At 41.2% G+C, this 11,659-nt stretch overlaps 1 long non-coding RNA gene across 3 annotated transcripts; it reads left to right on the forward strand.

The window, feature by feature from the left end:
• Positions 1-307: 307 nt before the first annotated feature.
• Positions 308-5,342, forward strand: LOC109753117 (uncharacterized). Of its 3 annotated transcripts, XR_012189298.1 has the most exons (8): positions 310-521; positions 599-766; positions 1,504-1,957; positions 2,051-2,160; positions 2,227-2,323; positions 2,759-3,368; positions 3,918-3,962; positions 4,691-5,182. It is a non-coding gene; the product is annotated as an uncharacterized lncRNA (long non-coding RNA). The 3 variants fall into 3 exon arrangements; XR_012189297.1 differs by lacking the exon at positions 2,227-2,323 and having other exon boundaries at positions 308-521; positions 3,299-3,368; positions 3,918-4,000; positions 4,691-5,342; XR_012189299.1 differs by lacking the exons at positions 310-521; positions 599-766; positions 2,759-3,368 and having other exon boundaries at positions 1,671-1,957; positions 3,918-4,000; positions 4,691-5,342.
• The last annotated feature ends 6,317 nt before the right edge of the window (positions 5,343-11,659 follow it).

An 11,659-nucleotide genomic window follows, 5' to 3' on the forward strand; every position in this document is an offset into this window, starting at 1 on the left:
TGCGCTTTACACCAATATGACCTAAACGGCAGTGCCACAAATAAGTTGCACTATCTATATCTATATCTATCTATCTATCTATATATATATACCTACCTCTACTAATTAGCGACTCCCAAGAAATTACTATATTAATTAGAGCCGTTCATCTGGTGGGACCGAGTAATTACGGTGGAGATTAACCTATGTATTTTTTCTTAATTATGTGCTTAATTCGGCAAAAAAAAAACTACTCCGAAGGCCCACGGTCCTTTTCATCACGGTTGTCCTTCTGCCATATCCCTAACCCCCTGAAGCCCACCATCCCACACACCGCATGCCATGGATCGCGCCGCCGCCCTGCTCCTGACTATTCCCATCGCTCCTTTTCCCTTCCGCCGCCGCTGTCCACCGCATCCAGCCTCTGTCGTTTCCCACCGCCACCGTGAACCATCTCTCCCCTTGGCCTTCTCTCTTGGACCAGAACGCGGCGGCAGATGCTTCCGGTGGTGTGTGGCAACGCGGCTGGTCGAGGGACGGGGGTGAGGCGGACTGTGTCCCATTCATCGATCTGTCCCCACCTCCTGTTCGTCCTCTTCATTGAATGTCACGTCCGCAGTTAGTGCGACACATGGCGCTCTCCTCTCCGACGATGATGCCTATAGGCGAGAACAATGGTGTCATGTTCTGCCGCTCCACACTTGAGACCGCTGAGGCGCGGAAGTACCTGGGAAGATCGCACTACCTGTAGCAAATTCGATCGTGTTCTGAGTGGCTAACCGGCAAGGTAATTTCCTGCTCTGAAGTTTTCTCATGGAACTTGGGTGGAATACATTTGCTAACAGGTGCTTCAGTTAGGACTAATCGCCGAGAGTGGTCGACTGGATTCAATTTGGCTGAGGACAGCAGAATTTTGTTATAAATAATTGGTGTTTTAGTTAGTTTTACCAAAATGGTTCATGGGCTCAACTCCTATTTATCTTACTGTGCTATAGTTGTGTGGATTGTCAGTGATGAATAATACCCAATGCATTACTTTCTGTTGCCCAGTGTACTACAGTATAATACGCAGAACTTGAGCTTTGTTTGCCAAGAAAATATATGTGCTAATTCCCACAAGGAGTAATTTATTCCCCATCCATGTATTTATTTCTGATCATTGGTGCTTCATCTGTTTATGCTGCAGAGACATGGTAACATGGATGATTAGCATGTTTAGGCAAAAGTATGTTAATTCACTGAAGAAATACTACTGCACCTATGACTATGAGCGTAGATGTCCACTCCTGATTTTTTTAGGACCACTTTAGGATGTGATCATTAGTGCGGATTCAAATCCGCTTGACATAACATAACATTTGTTTTTTTCTAATCGGAACGTCGAGCCTATGGATTGTAAAGTAGACTTCATTGAATTGTTAATAAGGAAATTACACAATCTGATGTGTCTACCATAGGATTACTGTTGTCTGAAGAATTTCTTCATTTTACCAATTAGGCTGATGCTTTTAACTGTCGATGCAGACCCTGTGATGGATGTTTCCTCAGCAACGCCAGTCAGGGGTTCAGGGTCCAGTGGAACTCATGGCATCAGTAATATGGACCTTCATGTATTTGATAGTTTGCTCGATCAGGTTTATGCCTTCAACTATAGCTAAGGCTACCAGACAACTTCATTGAGATTTTTTTCTATAGGACTTGGATTAATAATCTCTCTCAATGTGGTCATGCTTCTTATATTTACTTTCAGTTCAAAATACATTTTAGATTTTCTTTATGCTATACTACTAAACTGTGTGCGCTAAACCGAACATGAGTTTTGAAGCTGAAGCAATCGGAGGCAATCTTGCGGCATGTATACTCTTTCCCTCTCCCAATGGAAATCAAATCCACGCCCCTCTCAAAACCAAGTACGGGCAAGGATCCTGTATAATCAAGGAGCTTATTGTGTCAAAATTATTTTTGTCATCTGGATCAGGTTCCTTTTCTCACAATTTTTCGCTCTGAATTTGTTTTCTTTCTTATTCTTCAATCAACATTAACTTTAGATCCGGGTTCAATTTGTTTTCAGTTGTACTCTCGGATAGTGTTGTGCTCTCAAGGGTTTCAATCCATAATCTTCTCGCGTACATACTACCTATGGATACCTTGGATCCATCATGACATAACTATGCTCATTAGGTGAGTTTATAAATTAAGAAACATGTTGTCTAAACAAACCATAACATGAAGGAGCCTATATGGCAGGGTTAATATCTTTTCTTGATTTTCTTTGTTGCTGGTCTGCCACAATCTCCTGTTCGAGCAAGTACCTTGCCAAGATGGCATGTTCTGACTGTTGTAGGTTAGTGAAATGGCTTCTCATGAACTTTTGTTCTTATCCCCTTTCAGTCAGATAGTTATATTGTGAACCCCTTGATAATGAAGCTCTCTGTGAATTATTAGAGCATTTACAGTTTTCATTGTAAATCTGAATGTTTTTGCAGGCAATTGGTTTGTAAAAGCAATGGCACCTGATAACTATTAAAGCATTGGGTGTCGTTGTTGTTGCACTTTCTAGAAGTATGGGGGTTGATTTTCTGTCAATTGTGCATTAAAACTGACAACTACTAAATTTCAGTGCCTTCTTTGACAATTTTAGTTAAATAGAATGGTGTATGAAATTATCGGTGTCACCTAGGAGTTATCATGGCTTGGTTGGATAATAGCAGTTTTACTGTGTTGATATTAACGTCAACACAAACAAACTCTCATCTACGTTTGCTTCGTCTCCTACCAGGAAATAATGTGTGCATACCTATCCACTTAAACGCTGCCCGGGGCTACTATGTACTCGGCCCCAACGATAGAGTTTAACGGCGAGACACGCCGATCTCACAACTTTCCAGCCAATGCTGCTCACTGGCTCCATCCTCCACTCAACGAGGAAAAGCTGAATGCTTGAGGAAAAGAAACTATGAGTTCTCTGCATTTAATCGACATCGTTTTGGTTACTTCGATTCTCCTCCTACAATTTTTGCATCGGCTGCCTGATGTGATGCTTTGTATGAGAACAAGACTAATATGATTTGTCTTTGCTGCATGTACCATTCGACTTAGTTGTACTCAGTAAGGAATATTTTAGAAAATAAGTCCCAACAACGTGGATGTCAGATTTATTAACTACTATGGCTCTTGGTTTTGAAGAATTTGATTATTGGGATTTTAGTCATGCCCTGACCACGTACAATAGATGTAGACACCATTGTTGCTTCCTATTTGCATGTGATTTAGATATTTGCAAACCTTATCTGTACCATTGAATTATGTTGGTATGTAGGTCGCTCGATATGTTCATCGATGCTGTGGACAGCAATTTTTATTATCGTTGCCCATATCTATCTAATTAGGTTTGTACGGCAATTTGTTTTGTTTATCATATTTATCTAGAAAATCAGATTTATGAAGCTTATAATTTATTAGTTTTTCTGTAATTTCCCTTTTTTTGCTGATACTCCACTACTCAGGATTATAAGAGCATCACCTTTGTGAGCATTTTTCTTTCAGTTGTAGCAAGGTGTTAGTACGGTTCTACACAGAAAGCTGCACAGCATGCCTAATTTTGTACTTACCTTGCAGTTATGTAGATCTACTACAACTATATGATGTCCTCATATCAGAACTTTGCAAGCATGACAAAATATCAGCATATGATTTTCGCCTCTTTTTTATGTTCTGAATTTCTGTAATTTGAGACTTTGAGTGGGGATTAAGAGCACGATAATTGCAAGGATTTTCCTCTTCGGTTTTGTAAGTTATTGGTGTTGTTCCAGTCCATTACCGCAGAGCACGCCTTTGGTTAGATCGTACATTCATAGTAGTTTGATGTACTACGTTTCGGTTGGCATATAGGATTCTTATGGGGACATGTGATTCACTTTATTTCGTTCTGTTTTCAGGCCGACGAAATTGCTGGACTGGAAAAAAAACAGTGCGTATATATGGTAATTCTCATTGCGAAAAAAATCTGTGCGTATATATGGTAATTCTCATTGCAACGTACATCTTCCTCTAGAAAAGGCATTGCTGTAATAATAATTTCTATATATTTTCTAATAACTTCTGGTTGGACACTTGAGCTCGGTTAGTAAGTCTTTACTTTGAAATATATTCACTAATTGCGAAATTAATGTTTGTATGCAGTTACATGGTTTAATATTTTTTAGTACAAAAACATGGTTGTCTATATGCAAGTCTAAGCAATCTTTTGAAAATACCTTTCTATTTAAAGTGTCAGGAGATTTCTTACTACAGAAACTAATTTTCTATAAAATCCATCGCTACTCTTTTGAATATTTTATTTCCCCCAATCAAATGTATGATTTTCAGTATTTTTATCATCTACGCCAACTTTATATGTATTAAGTAAAGTCATGTGCATTTGTTAGGTCCTTGCATGGATTTTCTTGATTATTGGTAGTGTGGAATATTTTACTACCCCGAACTACAAAAAGAGGGGCGCAAAATATTTGACAGCTAACTCTGACCATCATTAGAGTAAACTATGTTATGGCATGCGAGTTGGCAGGATCAACAACTTATCAGAACTTTCCTCCAGTTGCACTCATATGCTAAAGATCATAACATCTCTGTTCTTATGACTAAATTACATGATGACACTAATATTTATGAATTATTTCACATCCCTGTGTTACCCATTGCTGTACAACAGCTACAGGAGTTGATACAGAGCTTCAACATTGAGAATGATGCTATTCAATAAGACAGCTGGCCATTTCACTTGGGTAATGGAAAATAATGTACCAGAAACAAACCCTTATTGGTGATCCTCAGTCTGCTCCAGCACCATTCAAATGGATACGGAAATATGCATGCTTAAAAAAAGTTGACTGGCTTATACAGGAGAGACTCAACACAAGAGATCCGATGAAGAGAGATAATTTCTTTGCTGAGTATGAAAAATGTTTTCTATGTGAGGAAGGCACAGATGAAACTATGATGTATTTTTTATCATGTGCACCCAGTTAGATTTTTGGTGGAATCTAAGTATTGAATGGGATGCTGATATGCTCAATGAAGCAAAGAACAGGAAGAGCATCATATGTTTCAAAAAGATAATAACCGGATGTTGGTCTATATGGAAGCATAGAAACATCTTTGATAACAAAGATACTAATATAAAGACATGCATATTCAATTTCAAGAAGCATTTTTGTATCATAATGAAGAAGTCAAAGCCTAGCCTAAAGGAGTGATAACACATAGAAAGACATGTAATTTCTTTTCCTCTCCTGTACATATCCACATGTACATTATCCATCATATTAATAGAAAATGAGTCACAGTTGGGGTTTACCCTACTATATGTTGCTCAAAAAAATTATTCTAAATATTCGTAAGTCATGTAACTTATAAGTTGTACCCCTAAAAAATTCTTTCAGTTACGAATTTAGATATTATATTGCTGTGAGACATAATATATCTTAATGGTTCAATATATGCTCAAACTTGATTGTCAGGAAGGGTATGGGCTTCTTTTATACTCGGAGTATATATAGCAATTAATATATTTTTTGTAGAAAATTTCATGTAATAGGCAATTGATAAAAAAGTAATACTCCCTCTATCTCAGTTTACAAGTCTTGCATGTGTACCTAGGTCGTTAATTTGACCAACTTAATAAGAGGCATGCATTGCAAAAAATATATCATTAGAAACTTTAGATATTCTATTTTCTAATAATATAATTTTTATGTTAAACAATTTATTTTATATAAGTTAAATTGATGACCTAGATACACGTGCAAGTCTTATAAACTGAGATGGAGGGAGTAGCAGACATATTTGTGCTAAGATACTGGAAATAGATAATGGAGAATGTGGTTTCCTAGATATATGGGTAATTATGAAAGATCAATCGAAGATTATGAAATAAAATGTATTAATTAATTATTTTAAAACAAGGTATTAATTAATGAAGCTTAGGGCGCTTAGGGACTACATAGTTCCTATGCTTGGAAATGGTCCAATGATGAATCGGATGCAAACAACCAATATGAATTGGACAAAAGTTACAAGGTAGTTTGTAATATGAAACATTCACATCCTACATTCAAAAAATACAAGGTATTAATTATTTATTAAAAAACAAGGTATTAATTAATGAAGCTTAGGGACCAGATAGTTCCTACGCTTGGCAATGGTCCATCGATAAATCAGGTGGAAACGACCAGTAAGAATTGGACAAAAGTTTCAACATAGTTCATAATATGAAATGTCCACACCCTACATTCGATAAACTAGCCCGTGCGAATGCACGGGTTGACGACTAGTCATTATTAACCATGCATCTTTTGGCTTCAATATTATGAATATATGTATCACTACAATCGAGATTCAATAAACCATTCACCTTGGGTGTATGACCACAGAAGGTTTTATTCATGTAAACGGAATAACAGTTATTCTTTGACTTAAATGAATAACCGTATTGCAATAAACATGATCCAATCATATTATGCTCAACGCAAACACCAAATAACATTTATTTTAGGTTCAATAATAATCCCGAAGGTAAAGGGAGTGTGCGATGGTGATCTTATCAACCTTGAAATCACTTCCAACACACATCGTCACCTTGCCCTCAACTAGTCTATGTTCATTTTATAACTCCTGTTTCAAGTTACTAATCATAGCAACTGAACCAGTATCAAATACCTAGGGCTACTATGAATACTAGTAAAGTACACATCAATAACATGTATATCATATATACTTTTGATCACTTTGCCATCCTTCTTATCCACCAAGTATTTGGGGCAGTTCCGCTTACAGTGACCATTTCCTTTGCAGTAGAAGCACTCAGTTTCAGGCTTGGGTCTAGCTTTGGGCTTCTTCATGGGAGTGGCAACTTGCTTGTCATTCTTCTTGAAGTTCCCTTTCTTTCCCTTGCCCTTTTACTTGAAACTAGTGGTCTTGTCAACCATCAACACTTGATGCTTTTCTTGATTTCTACCTTCGCTGATTTGAGCATCGCGAAGAGCTCGGGGAATCGTTTTCGTCATCCCTTGCATATTATAGTTCATCACGAAGTTCCATTAACTTGGTGATAGTGACTAGAGAACTCTGTCAATCACTATCTTACTTGGAAGATTAACTCTCACTTGATTCAAGCGATTGTAATACTCAGACATTCTGAGCACATGCTCACTGGTTGAGCTATTCTCCTCCATCTTGTAGGCAAAAATACTTGTCAGAGGTCTCATACCTCTCGACTCGGGCATTAGTCCGAAATACCAATTTCAACTCTTGGAACATCTCATATGCTCCATGGCGTTTCAAAACATTTTTGAAGTCCCAGTTCTAAGCCGTAAAGCATGGTGCACTAAACTATCAAGTAGTCATCATACCGAGCTTGTCAAACATACATAACGTCTGCATTTACTCCTACAATAGTTCTGTCACCTAGCAGTGCATCAAGGACATAATTCTTCTGTGCAGCAATGAGAATAATCCTCAGATCACGGACCTAGTCCGCATCATTGCTACTATCAACTTTCAACTTAGTTTTCTCTAGGAACATATCATAAATAAAACGGGGAAGCTATATGCGAGCAATTGATCTACAACTTAGATATGGAAATACTATCAGGACTAAGTTCATGATAAATTTAAGTTCAATTAATCATATTACTTAAGAACTCCCACTTAGATAGACATCCCTCTAGTCATCTAAATGATCACGTGATCCATATCAACTAAACCATGTCCGATGATCACATGAGATGGAGTAGATTCAATGGTGAACATCACTATGTTGATCATATCTACTATATGATTCACGTTCGACCTTTCGGTCTCAGTGTTCCGAGGCCATATCTGCATATGCTAGGCTCGGCAAGTTTAACCTGAGTATTCTGCATGTGCAAAACTGGCTTGCACCCGTTGTATGTGAACGTAGAGCTTATCACACCCGATCATCACGTGGTGTCTCAGCACAAAGAACTGTCGCAACGGTGCATACTCAGGGAGAACACTTATACCTTGAAATTTTAGTAAGGGATCATCTCATAATGCTACCGTCGTACTAAGCAAAATAAGATGCATAAAGGATAAACATCACATGCAATCAAATAAATGATATGATATGGCCATCATCATCTTGTGCCTTTGATCTCCATCTTCAAAGCACCGTCATGATCACCATCGTCACAAGCTTGACACCTTGATCTCCATCGAAGCATCATTGGCGTCTCGCCAACTATTGCTTCTACGACTATCACTACCGCTTAGTGATAAAGGAAAGCAATTACATGGCGATTGCATTTCATACAATAAAGCGACAACCATATGGCTCCTGCCAGTTGCCGATAACTGTTACAAAACACGATCATCTCATACAACAATTTATATATATCATCATGTCTTGAGCATATCACATCACAGCAAGCCCTGCAAAAACAAGTTAGACGTCCTCTACTTTGTTGTTGCAAGTTTTACATGGCTGCTACGGGCTTCTAGCAAGAACCGTTCTTACCTACGCATCAAAACCACAAAGATTTTTCATCAAGTGTGTTGTTTTAACCTTAAACAAGGATCGGGCATAGTCAAACTCGATTCAACTAAAGTTGGAGAAACAAACACCCGCTAGCCACCTGTGTGCGAAGCACATCGGTAGAACCAGTCTCATGAACGCGATCATGTAATGTCAGTCCGGGCCGCTTCATCCTACAATACCGCCGAATCAAAGTAAGACATGCTGGTAAGCAGTATGACTATTATCGCCCACAACTCATTGTGTTCTACTCATGCATATATCATCTACGCATAGACCTGGCTCGGATACCACTGTTGGGGAACGCGGTATTTCAAAAAATTTGCCTACGATCACGCAAGATCTATCTAGGAGATGCATAGCAACAAGCGGGGAGAGTGTGTCCACGTACCCTCGTAGACCGAAAGCGGAAGCGTTTAGTAACGCAGTTGATGTAGTCGAACGTCTTCGCGATCCAACCGATCCAAGCACCGAACGTACGGCACCTCCGCGTTCAGCACACGTTTAGCTCGGTGACGTCCCTCGAACTCTTGATCCAGTTGAGGGCGAGGGAGAGTTCCGTCAGCACGATGGCGTGGCGACGGTGGTGATGAAGTTACCGGCGCAGGGCTTCGCCTAAGCACTACGACGATATGACCGAGGTGTGTAACTGTGGAGGGGGCACCGCACACGGCTAAGAGAAACTTGTGTGTTGTTGTGCCTTTGGGGTGCCCCCCTGCCCCCGCATATAAAGGAGGGGAGGAGGAGGCCAGCCAATAAGGGGCGCGCCAGGGTGAAGGGAGTCCTACTAGGACTCCAGTCCTAGTAGGATTCGGCCCCACCCTTTTTTCCTTCTACCGGAGGGGGAAAAGGGGAAGGAGAGGGAGAGGGAGTACAAGAAGGAAAGGGGGATGGCGCCCCCTTCCCAAGTCCAATTCGGCCTCCTCCCTTGTGGGGGGCGCACCAGCCCCTTGTGGGCTGGTTAGCCTCCCTCCTATGGCCCATAAGGCCCATATCTTTCCCCGCGCGGGGGGGGGGGGGGGGGGTTTCGCTAACCCCTCCGGTACTCTGGTATGCCGATACACTCCGGAACCCTTCCGGTGTCCGAATACTACCTTCCAATATATCAATCTTTACCTCTCGACCATTTCGAGACTCCTCGTCATGTCCGTGATCTCATCCGGGACTCCGAACAACCTTCGGTCATCAAATCACATAAATTCATAATACAAATCGTCATCAAACGTTAAGCGTGCGGACCCTACGGGTTCAAGAACTATGTAGACACGAGACACATTGCTGGTCAATAACCAATAGCGGAACCTGGATGCTCATATTGGCTCCTACATATTCTACGAAGATCTTTATCGGTCAAACCGCATAACAACATACGTTATTCCCTTTGTCATCGGTATGTTACTTGCCCGAGATTCGATCGTCGGTATCATCATACATAGTTCAATCTCGTTGCCGACAAATCTCTTTACTCGTTCCGTAATGCATCATCCCGTAACTAACTCATTAATCACATTGCTTGCAAGGCTTATAGTGATGTGCATTACCGAGAGGGCCTAGAGATACCTCTCCGATACACGGAGTGACAAATCCTAATCTTGATCTATGCCAACCCAACAAACACCTTCAGAGATACCTATAGAGTATCTTTATAATCACCCAGTTACGTTGTGACATTTGATAGCACACAAGGTGTTCCTCCGGTATTCAGGAGTTGCATAATCTCATAGTCAGAGGAACATGTATAAGTCATGATGAAAGCAATAGCAATAAAACTAAACGATCATTATGCTAAGCTAACGGATGGATCTTGTCCATCACATCATTCTCTAATGATGTGATCCCGTTCATCAAATGACAACACATGTCTATGGTCAGGAAACATAACCATCTTTGATTAACGAGCTAGTCAAGTAGAGGCATACTAGGGACACTCTATTTTGTCTATGTATTCACACATGTACTAAGTTTCCGGTTAATACAATTCTAGCATGAATAATAAACATTTATCATGATATAAGGAAATATAAATAACAACTTTATTATTGCCTCTAGGGCATATTTCCTTCACAACCACGGTCGAAATGGGATCCTGTTCATCGGGAGGGGTCTGGCGTACCGCAAAACGGAGGAAACGGACTTGTGTTTGAGTGCCTACGGTCAAAACGGGGTCCTGTTGATCGGGAGGGGTGTGGCGTACCACAAAACGGAGGAAATGCACTTGTGTTGGAGCGCCTACAGTCGAAACGGGGTCCTGTTCATCCACCGTCGACCTCCTCCACCCACCGCGGGCTACTGTTCATCCATGGCTACTGTTCATCCAGCCTCCACCGGCTGCTATTCATAGAGCCTCCACGGGGTCCTGTTCATCCACCCCCAACCGGCTGGGGTGCGGCTGTCTCCTCGGGGTCCTTTTCATCCAGCGGCAACGGCCTACTACCACGGGGTCCTGTTCATCCAACCCCCACAAGGAATTGTTCATCCACAGCCAACCAACCGGCTCGACTCACCACATCTCGACTCGTTCTACGTACCCCGCACACAGTAAACGGTCACTGTTCATCGAGAGGCAACCCAACACCGGCTGGCTACGTCTCGCACAGGGGCTCGATCGGCTTCAGTAAGCAGCAGCAGTGATCGATCGCTCGGGTTCAGTTAGCAGCAGCCGCGAAGGAATTGCTCGGGTTCAGTCAGCAGCGAATGAATCGCTCGGGTTCAGTTAACAGCCAAGGGATCGATCGCTCGGGTTCAGTAACGTGCGATCGCTCGGGTTCAGTTAGCCAACGCCTCGCACACACGCGCGTACATGAGAGAAACACGCAAACCACAGTGCATCGCTTGGCCCCGACCACCCACCGTAACCGGGAACTCCGTGATATTTTCCTCACCTCGCTTCTACCACGATTTTTTCCGTCATGGATGACCCAAAGAATATCATGCAGCTGCATATCCAGCCCGCCCAGGACGAAAAGCCCATTTTTTATTATGATTTTTTGTCATAGAAGTAGGAGCCCACCACATCTATGATGATACCGGGTTTTGTCACAATTATCGTCATAGAAGTGTCATAAGCATGATAGAAAAAAATTCCGTTCGGCCCAAAATGTCACGGATGTGTCTTTTTTTAGTGAT

The sequence above is a fragment of the Aegilops tauschii genome, chromosome 7 (assembly GCF_002575655.3).
Source record: "Aegilops tauschii subsp. strangulata cultivar AL8/78 chromosome 7, Aet v6.0, whole genome shotgun sequence".
Taxonomy (NCBI): Eukaryota; Viridiplantae; Streptophyta; class Magnoliopsida; order Poales; family Poaceae; genus Aegilops; species Aegilops tauschii.